This window comes from Aquarana catesbeiana, linkage group LG09, assembly GCF_042186555.1.
Source record: "Aquarana catesbeiana isolate 2022-GZ linkage group LG09, ASM4218655v1, whole genome shotgun sequence".
NCBI lineage: Eukaryota > Metazoa > Chordata > Amphibia > Anura > Ranidae > Aquarana > Aquarana catesbeiana.
The window spans coordinates 4,767,477-4,780,697 of NC_133332.1; positions in this window are offsets into that span (position 1 = coordinate 4,767,477).

Below are 13,221 nucleotides of genomic sequence, written 5' to 3' on the forward strand. Positions count from 1 at the left end.
GCTTCTCCTCATTTTCCTCCCTCCGGGGGGCCGGGGGGGGGGTTGTCAGGAGAAGGGGGAGGGGCTGGAAAATATGTCATTTACTGGCCCCTTCCTTTTTTGAATGAACACAGTGAGCGATTGGTACTCCCGTGTCCATTCATCACTGAATGAATGTGTTTACTATGCTTCAGTTTGTGAATGAATAGGAAGCTGGTAAGTGCTTCCTATTCATTCATCTGTGTCTTAAATGTGAGACATCAGGGGTCCGCTTAGACCCCCTGAGATTTCACCAACTCCCCCCAACAGGGCACTTAAAAAATAATTAATTAAATAAAACAAATTAAAAAAAAAAAAAAAAATCTAAAAACTTAAAAAAAAAAAGTAAAAAGAAAACAAAATGATAAAAAAACATCGGTTTGCTCTCTATAATTTCTATAAACACCCCTAACCACTGCCTGTCGTTCTGAATCTGAGCTCATCCTAATGCACTGGGCTGCCCACTCCTATGCCAGGAGGGTATGTGGGGGATGGGCAGCTGGCAGACAGCAAGGCACAAAGTTTAAGACAATCAAGGAAGATGGCGGATAGAGAGCAGGATCCAAATACAGGTCAAATATCCAAGAGACGATCCGAAGAAAGTTCAGACGAGAGGATAAAAGCTGACAGAACCCGCTGATCGGGCGCTGGGGGGAAAGTATTGAGATCTTTGTGGGAGGAGTTTGGGGACGGCCCCTTCCTGTTCCAACGTGACTGTGCACCAGTCCACAAAGCAAGGTCCATAAAGACATGGAGGAGCGAGTTTGAGGTGGAGGAAGTTGACCGGCCTGCACAGAGTCCTGACCTCAACCCCGATAGAACACCTTTGGGATGAATTAGAGCGGAGACTGTGAGCCAGGCCTTCTCATCCAACATCAGTGCCTGACCTCACAAATACTCTTCTGGAAGAATGTTCAAACATTCCCATAGACACACTCCTAAACCTTGTGGACGGCCTTCCCAGAAGAGGTGAAGCTGTTATAGCTGCAAAGGGCGGAGCCAACTCAACTATCTGTGCAATGAAGAGAGCTGGAAGAAAATTTTAGCGGAGAGGAGAGGTGGGGGGGGGGGATTTTAGTAAGGAGGGGGGGAGGGGGATTTCAGCAGAAAGGAGAGCTGGAAAAGTGTATGAGAAGAAGGGGTTTATGCAGATAGGGGAGCTGGGGGCAAATTTAGCAGAGAGGAGAGCTGGGAAAGGGGAGATTTGTGCAGAGAGGAGAACTGGGAAAGGGGAGATTTGTGCAGAGAGGAGAGCTGGGAAAGGGGAGATTTGTGCAGAGAGGAGAACTGGGAAAGGGGAGATTTGTGCAGAGAGGAGAGCTGGGAAAGGGGAGATTTGTGCAGAGAGGAGAGCTGGGAAAGGGGGAGATTTGTGCAGAGAGGAGAGCAGGGAAAGGGGAGATTTGTGCAGAGAGGAGAGCAGGGAAAGGGGAGATTTGTGCAAAGAGGAGAGCTGAGAAAGGGGAGATTTGTGCAGATAGGAGAGCTGGGATAAGGGGAGATTTGTTCATAGAGGAGAGCTGGGAAAGGGAGAGATTTGTGCAGAGAGGAGAGCGGGGAAAGGGGGAGATTTGTGCAGAGAGGAGAGCTGGGATAAGGGGAGATTTGTGCAGAGAGGAGAGCTGGGAAAGGGGAGATTTGTGCAGAGAGGAGAGCTGGGATAAGGGGAGATTTGTGCAGAGAGGAGAGCTGGGATAAGGGGAGATTTGTGCATAGAGAAGAGCTGGGAAAGGGGGTGATTTGTGCAGAGAGGAGAGCTGGGAAAGGGGAGATTTGTGCAGAGAGGAGAGCTGGGATAAGGGGAGATTTGTGCAAAGAGGAGAGCTGAGAAAGGGGAGATTTGTGCAGATAGGAGAGCTGGGATAAGGGGAGATTTGTTCATAGAGGAGAGCTGGGAAAGGGAGAGATTTGTGCAGAGAGGAGAGCGGGGAAAGGGGGAGATTTGTGCAGAGAGGAGAGCTGGGATAAGGGGAGATTTGTGCAGAGAGGAGAGCTGGGAAAGGGGAGATTTGTGCAGAGAGGAGAGCTGGGATAAGGGGAGATTTGTGCAGAGAGGAGAGCTGGGATAAGGGGAGATTTGTGCATAGAGAAGAGCTGGGAAAGGGGGTGATTTGTGCAGAGAGGAGAGCTGGGAAAGGGGAGATTTGTGCAGAGAGGAGAGCTGGGATAAGGGGAGATTTGTGCAAAGAGGAGAGCTGGGATAAGGGGAGATTTGTGCAGATAGGAGAGCTGGGATAAGGGGAGATTTGTTCATAGAGGAGAGCTGTGAAAGGGAGAGATTTGTGCAGAGAGGAGAGCTGGGAAAGGGGAGATTTGTGCAGAGAGGAGAGCTGGGAAAGGGGAGATTTGTGCAGAGAGGAGAGCTGGGATAAGGGGAGATTTGTGCAGAGAGGAGAGCTGGGAAAGGGGAGATTTGTGCAGGAAAACTGAGAGAGGGGGATTTCTACTTTTTACTATTATTTGGTGCCGCTGTGCTTCTCTACCCTAAGGAAGGCGTGGTCGGGGGGGTGGAGTTTGGGCGTGCTTGGGGGGCGGGTTTGGGTGTGGTTGGGGGCGGAAAGTTGGCTGTGGAGTTCCTGCACCTTTTCTCTGAGAAAAAAAGCTCAGCCTTTACCAGTTCCCAACACAAATGTAACAGTTTCTTCACTTTCTCTACGATCTCTCCTTGTAGTTCTTCCATACACGGAGCTCCCGGTGTCTCTCATTAGACCATCCGATTCACTGACACGGAATCCCCTGAGCACCTCCAATCTTCTTGGTGGTATCTTCCTCAAGCGTCTCCCCCGCCTCTCTCCTGAGTCCTGAGCTTGGCACTTCAGATACTTCTCAAGCTTCACCCCGCTGGCCTGCTCGGTCCCTGGCTTGGCACACAAGACTGCTCTGGAAGTGTCACCTCCGATGGTTGGGTCCCTGGCTTGATACCCACTGAAATTCCCGATTCCTCACCGTCCCCGGTTGGTGAGAATTCTGCTCCGGTACTTGCTTCAGTTACTCATGGTGGTCCCTGGTAACAAGGTGGTTGGTCTACTTCCGACCACGAGAGGTTCTCCGGCCGGCAGAACCATCACTTCTGGTTGGACTGCAAGCCGCAATCCCAACCCTACGCTGCTCTCTTGCTTCTGGATAGGCTCTCACACAGCCTGGCAGCCAGATGCCCCCGGGATAGGCCCAAACTCTGGTCTAGCAGCCCGGGGCAATACAACATACGTCCGCCCAGACAGCCGTCCAGGTGGCACAGAACCCGGATCACCTGACTCCACCCAAATATATATATGTTCTCCCAGTAGGCCAAGGGATCCAAGAAAACCCCTGCCCATTGGCTGAGATACCCCACATACCCATAACCTGACCTTCCATTGCCCTTCTCATATCTAGTACCACCAGGGGTTTTTTTTCAGGGGGAACTTGGTGGAACTCAGTTCCACCACCTCTGGCTCAGACCCTTTGGTGCCCGCTCACCACAATCACTTGTAAACACAGAAGTCTGGTTTCTGTGTTTACAAGTGACAGCTCTGCACTCTGTATGTAATGCAATCCTGGTATTTAATGCCCCCTTAAGACCCTCCTACTGTTTTCGTGAAATTTGATTGAACACACCCACTATTTGATGTGATTTGGAGGGCGTATGCAGGGGGAGGGGTTTTGTGGGGCTGTGGTTAAGTTCCAGCACCTATTGTTTGAGAAAAAAAGCCCGGAGTACCACCAAGTGTCCGGCCACCTAGTGGTAGAAGAGAAAAGTACAACCGGGCCAAACTTAGGGAGAAATCAATGGATCTCTAACAATTAACCAAGATGACTATTCCTGGCAAGTAAATTTCAAGGAACAACCCTGCCTAAACTCCAGGGTGCTACATATAGGAGGGCCGGGTATATGGGAGAGCGGTGTATATAGGAGGGTGGAATATATAGGAGGGCGGGGTATATAAGAGGGCGGGATCTAAATTAGGGTGGGATATATAGGAGGGCAGGGTATATAGAAGGGCGGGGTATATAGGAGGGTGGAATATATAGGAGGCAGGGTATATGGGAGGTCAGGGTATATAGGAGGGCGGGGTATATAGAAGGGTAGGGTATATAAAGTAGGAAGGGTGTGGTATATAGGAGGGTGGGGTATATAGAAGGGCGGGGTATATAGGAAGGTGGAATATATAGGAGGGAGGGGTATATAGGAGGCGGGGTATATAGGAGGCAGGGTATATAGGAGGCGGGGTACATGGGAGGGTGGAATATATAGGAGGGCGGGGTATATAGGAGGTCAGGGTATATAGGAGGGCGGGGTATATAGAAGGGTAGGGTATATACAGTAGGAGGGTGTGGTATATAGGAGCGTGGGGTATATAGAAGGGTGGGGTATATACATACTCTGCCCTCTTATATACCCCACCCTCCTATATACCCCGTTCTCCCATATACCCCGCCCTCCTATATACCACACCCACCTATTTACCCCACCTGCAGTTATATGTTCAATTCAGGTGAAGCTCAGTCTTCTTGTCATTTCCTTCTGTGGTTCCCCCTCCCCCTCATCTACATGATAATGACATTATTCAATAAAACCTTTCTGTTTTCATTACATTCCTTATTTTAGGCTCAGTGATGTCATCACTGGGTCTCTGTGCTTCTCTATGCAATGCAGGCATATGATGGCTGGTGAGAGGAGCCAGCAGGGGGCTGTACAGAGCTTCCTGATAACATCCCAGCCCCCGACCTCTGTACTCATCTCAAGAGCCCTCAGTCCTGATGTAAGCAGTGGGAGGAGTTATGCAAATATCAAAATGTCATGATGGGTGGGTGTCAGTCTGGAGGAGTGGGCGTTCCTAGGCAGGCTGTATTTGCATAGGTAACGCCCACATGTGACTCTGAGCCTCCAAGATTGACAGAACGGAAATCTGAAAAAATGAAAGGGGTGGGGCCAGGCTGGGGAGAAAGACCCTAGATAATGCTGGACGTCCTCCAGCCAGGAAATGAGGGCGGGGCTCTGTCTGACTTGCTGCAGCTTGTAGTGCACATGGTGAGAAGCTCACAGTGTGCAGTGAAATCAGAGGAAGCCGCTACAACCTGTGCAGGACTGGAGGGGGGGGGGGCGGAGGGAGGATACGAGGGCTCTTTAAAATGTTTCCACACTTTTTTTTTAACTCTATTAAATATAAAAAGGTGCGGAAACTTTTTGCAGATAATAAAATGACCCCCTTCATAATTCTCCTCATTGAATGATAAGTACAATTACGTGAAATCTGACTTAACCCCTTCCCACCCGCCTATAGCCGAAAGACGGCTCACTCTGTTTGTCGTCCTCCCGGGATCTCGCTGCCCGGCGCGTCCTTCGGACTCAGCTGATCACAGATCGGGGTAAAGGGCCAATCACAGCGGCCCTTTACCATGTGATCAGCCGTGTCCAATGACAGCTGGTCACAGATGTAAACACAAGCCGGGGATCTGCATTTCTTTCCTCACACTGACAACATGAGGAGAGGAGAGGAGAGGAGAGCCGATAACCAGCAAGTGTTAGAGGGACAGCTATACTGATAATCAGGGCAGTCCCAACAGTGCCCACCAGTGCCTCCTCATCAGTGTCACCTATCAGTGCCCACCAGTGCTGCCAATCATTCCCCCCATCCCTCCTCATCATTGTCACCTATCAGTGCTGCCAATCAGTGCCTCCTCAACGGTGTCACCTTTCAGTACCCACAAGTGCTGCCAATCAGTGCCCACCAGTGCCTCCTCATCGGTGCTACCAATCAGTGCCCACCAATGCCTCCTCATCAGTGTCACCTATCAGTACCCACCAGTGCTGCCAATCAGTGCCCACCAGTGCCTCCTCCTCAGTGCTACCAATCAGTACCCACAACTGCTGCCAATCAGTGCCCACCAGTGCCTCCTCATCAGTGTCACCTATCAGTGCCCACCAGTGCTGCCAATCAGTGCCCACCAATGCCTCCTCATCAGTGTCACCTATCAGTGCCCACTAGTGCTGCCAATCAGTGCCCACCAATGCCTCCTCATCAGTGTCACCTATCATTACCCACCAGTGCTGCCAATCATTGCCCACCAGTGCCTCCTCATCGGTGCTACAAATCAGTGCCCACCAGTGCTGCCAATCAGTGCCCACCAGTGCCTCCTCATCAGTGTCACCTATCAGTACCCACCAGTGCTGCCAATCAGTGCCCACCAGTGCCTCCTCATCGGTGCTACCAATCAGTGCCCACCAGTGCTGCCAATCAGTGCCCACCAATGCCTCCTCATCAGTGTCACCTATCAGTACCCACCAGTGCTGCCAATCAGTGCCCACCAGTGCCTCCTCATCAGTGCTACCAATCAGTGCCCACCAGTGCTGCCAATCAGTGCCCACCAATGCCTCCTCATCAGTGTCACCTATCAGTGCCCACTAGTGCTGCCAATCAGTGCCCACCAATGCCTCCTCATCAGTGTTACCTATCAGTGCTGCCAATCAGTGCATCCTCAACGGTGTCACCTTTCAGTGCCCACTAGTGCTGCCAATCAGTGCCCACCAATGCCTCCTTATCAGTGTCACCTATCAGTGCCCACCAGTGCTGCCAATCAGTGCCCACCAATGCTTCCTCATCAGTGTCACCTATCAGTGCCCAGTAGTGCTGCCAATCAGTGCCCACCAATGCCTCCTCATCAGTGTTACCTATCAGTGCCCACTAGTGCTGCCAATCAGTGCTCACCAATGCCTCCTCATCAGTGTCACCTATCAGTGCTCACTAGTGCTGCCAATCAGTGCCCACCAATGCCTCCTCATCAGTGTCACCTATCAGTACCCACCAGTGCTGCCAATCAGTGCCCACCAGTGCCTCCTCATCGGTGCTACCAATCAGTGCCCACCAGTGCTGCCAATCAGTGCCCACCAATGCCTCCTCATCAGTGTCACCTATCAGTACCCACCAGTGCTGCCAATCAGTGCCCACCAGTGCCTCCTCATCGGTGCTACCAATCAGTGCCCACCAGTGCTGCCAATCAGTGCCCACCAATGCCTCCTCATCAGTGTCACCTATCAGTGCCCACTAGTGCTGCCAATCAGTGCCCACCAATGCCTCCTCATCAGTGTCACCTATCAGTGCTGCCAATCAGTGCCTCCTCAACGGTGTCACCTTTCAGTACCCACAAGTGCTGCCAATCAGTGCCCACCAGTGTCTCCTCATCAGTGTCACCTATCAGTGCCCAACAGTGCTGCCAATCAGTGCCCACCAATGCTTCCTCATCAGTGTCATCTATCAGTGCCCACTAGTGCTGCCAATCAGTGCCCACCAATGCCTCCTCATCAGTGTTACCTATCAGTGCCCACTAGTGCTGCCAATCAGTGCCCACCAATGCCTCCTCATCAGTGTCACCTATCAGTGCCCACTAGTGCTGCCAATCAGTGCCCACCAATGCCTCCTCATCAGTGTCACCTATCAGTACCCACCAGTGCTGCCAATCAGTGCCCACCAGTGCCTCCTCATCGGTGCTACCAATCAGTGCCCACCAGTGCTGCCAATCAGTGCCCACCAATGCCTCCTCATCAGTGTCCCCTATCAGTACCCACCAGTGCTGCCAATCAGTGCCCACCAGTGCCTCCTCATCAGTGCTACCAATCAGTGCCCACCAGTGCTGCCAATCAGTGCCCACCAATGCCTCCTCATCAGTGTCACCTATCAGTGCCCACTAGTGCTGCCAATCAGTGCCCACCAATGCCTCCTCATCAGTGTCACCTATCAGTGCTGCCAATCAGTGCCTCCTCAACGGTGTCACCTTTCAGTACCCACAACTGCTGCCAATCAGTGCCCACCAGTGCCTCCTCAGTGTCACCTATCAGTGCCCACCAGTGCTGCCAATCAGTGCCCATCAATGCCTCCTCATCAGTGTCACCTATCAGTGCCCACTAGTGCTGCCAATCAGTTCCCACCAATGCCTCCTCATCAGTGTCACCTATCAGTACCCACCAGTGCTGCCAATCAGTGCCCACCAGTGCCTCCTCATCGGTGCTACCAATCAGTGCCCACCAGTGCTGCCAATCAGTGCCCACCAATGCCTCCTCATCAGTGTCACCTATCAGTACCCACCAGTGCTGCCAATCAGTGCCCACCAGTGCCTCCTCATCAGTGCTACCAATCAGTGCCAACCAGTGCTGCCAATCAGTGCCCACCAATGCCTCCTCATCAGTGTCACCTATCAGTGCCCACTAGTGCTGCCAATCAGTGCCCACCAATGCCTCCTCATCAGTGTTACCTATCAGTGCTGCCAATCAGTGCCTCCTCAACGGTGTCACCTTTCAGTACCCACAAGTGCTGCCAATCAGTGCCCACCAGTGCCTCCTCATCAGTGTCACCTATCAGTGCCCACCAGTGCTGCCAATCAGTGCCCACCAATGCTTCCTCATCTGTGTCACCTATCAGTGCTCACTAGTGCTGCCAATCAGTGCCCACCAATGCCTCCTCATCAGTGTCACCTATCAGTGCCCACTAGTGCTGCCAATCAGTGCCCACCAATGCCTCCTCATCAGTGTCACCTATCAGTGCCCACTAGTGCTGCCAATCAGTGCCCACCAATGCCTCCTCATCAGTGTCACCTATCAGTACCCACCAGTGCTGCCAATCAGTGCCCACCAGTGCCTCCTCATCGGTGCTACCAATCAGTGCCCACCAGTGCTGCCAATCAGTGCCCACCAATGCCTCCTCATCAGTGTCACCTATCAGTACCCACCAGTGCTGCCAATCAGTGCCCACCAGTGCCTCCTCATCAGTGCTACCGATCAGTGCCCACCAGTGCTGCCAATCAGTGCCCACCAATGCCTCCTCATCAGTGTCCCCTATCAGTGCCCACTAGTGCTGCCAATCAGTGCCCACCAGTGCCTCCTCATCAGTGTCACCTATCAGTGCTGCCAATCAGTGCCTCCTCAACGGTGTCACCTTTCAGTACCCACAAGTGCTGCCAATCAGTGCCCATCAGTGCCTCCTCATCAGTGTCACCTATCAGTGCCCACCAGTGCAACCAATCAGTGCCCACCAATGCCTCCTCATCAGTGTCACCTATCAGTGCCCACTAGTGCTGCCAATCAGTGCCCACCAATGCCTCCTCATCAGTGTCACCTATCAGTGCCCACTAGAGCTGCCAATCAGTGCCCACCAATGCCTCCTCATCAGTGTCACCTATCAGTGCCCACTAGTGCTGCCAATCAGTGCCCACCAATGCCTCCTCATCAGTGTCACCTATCAGTACCCACCAGTGCTGCCAATCAGTGCCCACCAGTGCCTCCTCATCTGTGCTACCAATCAGTGCCCACCAGTGCTGCCAATCAGTGCCCACCAGTGCCTCCTCATCAGTGTCACCTATCAGTACCCACCAGTGCTGCCAATCAGTGCCCACCAGTGCCTCCTCATCAGTGCTAACAATCAGTGCCCACCAGTGCTGCCAATCAGTGCCCATCAATGCCTCCTCATCATTGTCACCTATCAGTGCTGCCTCATCAGTGCCTCCTCAACGGTGTCACCTTTCAGTACCCACAAGTGCTGCCAATCAGTGCCCATCAATGCCTCCTCATCAGTGTCACCTTTCAGTACCCACCAGTGCTGCCAATCAGTGCCCATCAATGCCTCCTCATCAGTGTCGCCTATCAGTGCCCACCAGTGCTGCCAATCAGTGCCCACCCATGCCTCCTCATCAGTGCTACCAATCAGTGCCCACCAGTGCCTCCTTTTTCATTTGTTTAGCAAAAAAACCTCAGTGGTGATTAAATAACACCAACAATAAATCCCTATTTGTGTGAAAAGAATGATAAAAATGTCCTATGTGTACAGTGTTGTATGACCGCGTAATTGTCATTCAAAGTGTGACAGCGCTGAAAGCTGAGAACTGTCCTGGGCAGGAGGGGGGGGGGGGAGTGCCGGTAGGCAAGTGGTTAATACTGTGTTTCCACACACCAGCCGCAAGCTGAAATCAGGCATGCAAGTGGGAGTGTCTGCTTTGTAAGCCGACGGGTCGGAAGAGGGAGTGACTTGAGAGTGGGAGGGCTCTGGTGATGTCATCAGAATTTGCTAGCAGTCCAAAAGAAGCCAGCAGGAGGCGGAGCTTTGGGCAGGTCCCCTCGGTGACATGCTGTAGGTCCCTCTTAGGACAGTCCCTTGTAAAGCGATATACTATTTTTTTTTATTAGGCCAATGACGTCACAGGGGGTGGGGGATTCTCATCCTTTGCAGCATCGGTTCTATTCTCTGTGTTTGGGCTCCGCCCTCTTCTATGACGGGCCGCCGCACATAAATATCCAGCAACTTCTCCTGCAGAGCAATGTTTTCCAGCTCATGAAAAGACTTCGGGTCTCTTTAGCTCCATCTAGTGGCCACAATGCAGTATTTTTCTTGAATGAAAATACCAATTCAGGACAATAACACATTATGTCCACTAGATGGAGCTGACGGTTATAGGAAATCTTAGGCACAATATGGGGATTGTTTGTGACGGCTGAGAGATTGCTGGGATGTTCACACTGTGATTTTTTTTTTATAAACAGACCCCCCCTCCCCCCAGAGCGAGTTGAAGTTTCTCCCGGTGGTGTGATTAATGGCCTCCAGGCTGTTTAGTGATTGGCGGAGCAGATTTTCCATGAACCCTTCATCTCACTATGTCTGACAGCTGATTGGTCATCAGTAATTCGGCACCCCCGGTTGGTGAGTCTGGCCCGGCTCATAGAGAAAGGTGCTATGCACAGAAGGCATGCAAAGCGAAGAAATCAGCCGCACTTCTGCATGCTGCCACTTCTTGAGGCCTTACAGTTCGCTAAGGTGACGTCAACACTTTGCGATTTTTCTTAATACTTTTTTTTTTGTCAATGTCGCCGGCGGTATTCGTATTTCTTTCATTCTTTTTTTCCCGTCGGCTCGCCTGGCTCTGCGTCTGCAGCACAAAGCACACAAAGTCTCTTCTTTTTCTTTTTTTCAGAAAAAATCTTCTAAAAAGCAAATTTTTCCTCTTTTATTCTTTTCTTTTTCTTTTCCGCGGCAGCGAAGAAAGGACCAATTTGGCGCACAATGGCGGGCGCTCCAATCAGCGCCTCTTCTGTCTGAGGTCTTTGTAGCCGTTTGTGAAATGAGGCCAATTACCAGAGAGCTAATGTCAGGGCAACGAGCGCTGAATGTCGGGGGCAGGGCTGATTGAGGGATATTTGTGTGTTCATCGCCCGCCGTCTGGGTACCTGGAGCCGCGAGAACACCTCCCGACCGCCAACATGGCGGGTCTGAGGGGTCTACAAAATAAAGACCCCACCAGTCACTGACGAGTCCGGGGTCGCCTAATTCAATTTCTAAAATGAATGTTACACCGAACGTTCTCCTCGCCGTACAACTCTGTGATACATTCTGATACATTGTTATACATTGTGATACTTCCTCATACAGTGCCTTGAAAAAGTATTCATACCCCTTGAAATTTCCCACATTTTGTCATGTTGCAACCAAAAACGTAAATGTATTTTATTGGGATTTTATGTGATAGACCAACACAAAGTGTCACATAATTGTGAAGTGGAAGGAAAACGATAAATGATACAAATAAATATGTGAAAAGTGTGGGGGGGGGGGGGGCATTTGTATTCAGCCCCCTTTACTCTGATACCCCTAACTAAAATCTAGAGGAACCAATTGCCTTCAGAAGTCACCTAATTAGTAAATAGAGTCCACCTGTGTGTCATTTCATCTCAGTATAAATACAGCTGTTCTGTGAAGCCCTCCCCTTGTCAGAGTGACGGGTGGCCCCGCCCTCAGGTACATAAGAGCTGTCAAGCTAGCGCCGCGTCATTGGCTGGGTGCCTCCGGTGGAGGCAGGATCCTGTGCGTGTTCCTCGCTGGAGTCGCTGGAGATCGAGAATTGGATTACATCGCTGGAATCTCTTTTTTATTTTTTATTTTTTTATTTTTAATAAAGGACTTGTTCCAAGCCGTCTCCCGTGTTTTTTTTTAACATTTTGGCACTTTATTTTTGTGAAATGGTAGGGGTACAAAGTACCCCTTACCAATTCACACGGGGGGGCGGGATCTGGGGGTCCCCTTGTTAAAGGGGGCTTCCGGATTCCAATTAGCCCCCCGCCCGCAGACCCCCACAACCACCCGGCAAGGGTTGTGGGGATGAGGCCCTTCTCCCCATCAACATGGGGACATCCTCCCCATGTTGAGGGCATGTGGCCTGGTACGGTTCAGGAGGGGGGTGCTCTCTCATCCCCCCCTCTTTTCGTGCGGCCTGCCAGGTTGCGTGCTTGGATAAGGTTTTTGGGGGAACCCCACGCCATTTTTTTTTTATTTTGGCGCGGAGTTCCCCTTAATATCCATACCAGACCTGAAGGGCCTGGTAATGGAATTTTGGGGGACCCCTCACACATTTTTTTTTCAATGACTTTCAATTACTTTTATGTGTATTGTCGGGACCGACAATACACAAAAGTGTCAAAAAGTGTCAGTGGGAGGAATAGTGCCCCATCATTGGTATCAGTGGGAGGAATAGTGCCCCATCATTGGTGTCAGTGGGAGGAATAGTGTCCCATCATTGGTATCAGTGGGAGGAATAGTGTCCCATCATTGGTGTCAGTGGGAGGAATAGTGCCCCATCATTGGTATCAGTGGGAGGAATAGTGTCCCATCATTGGTATCAGTGGGAGGAATAGTGTCCCATCATTGGTGTCAGTGGGAGGAATAGTGCCCCATCATTGGTATCAGTGGGAGGAATAGTGCCCCATCATTGGTGTCAGTGGGAGGAATAGTGCCCCATCATTGGTGTCAGTGGGAGGAATAGTGCCCCATCATTGGTATCAGTGGGAGGAATAGTGCCCCATCATTGGTGTCAGTGGGAGGAATAGTGTCCCATCATTGGTATCAGTGGGAGGAATAGTGCCCCATCATTGGTGTCAGTGGGAGGAATAGTGTCCCATCATTGGTATCAGTGGGAGGAATAGTGCCCCATCATTGGTGTCAGTGGGAGGAATAGTGTCCCATCATTGGTATCAGTGGGAGGAATAGTGTCCCATCATTGGTATCAGTGGGAGGAATAGTGCCCCATCATTGGTGTCAGTGGGAGGAATAGTGCCCCATCATTGGTGTCAGTGGGAGGAATAGTGCCCCATCATTGGTATCAGTGGGGGGAATAGTGCCCCATCATTGGTATCAGTGGAGGAATAGTGCCCCATCATTGGTGTCAGTGGGAGGAATAGTGTCCCATCAT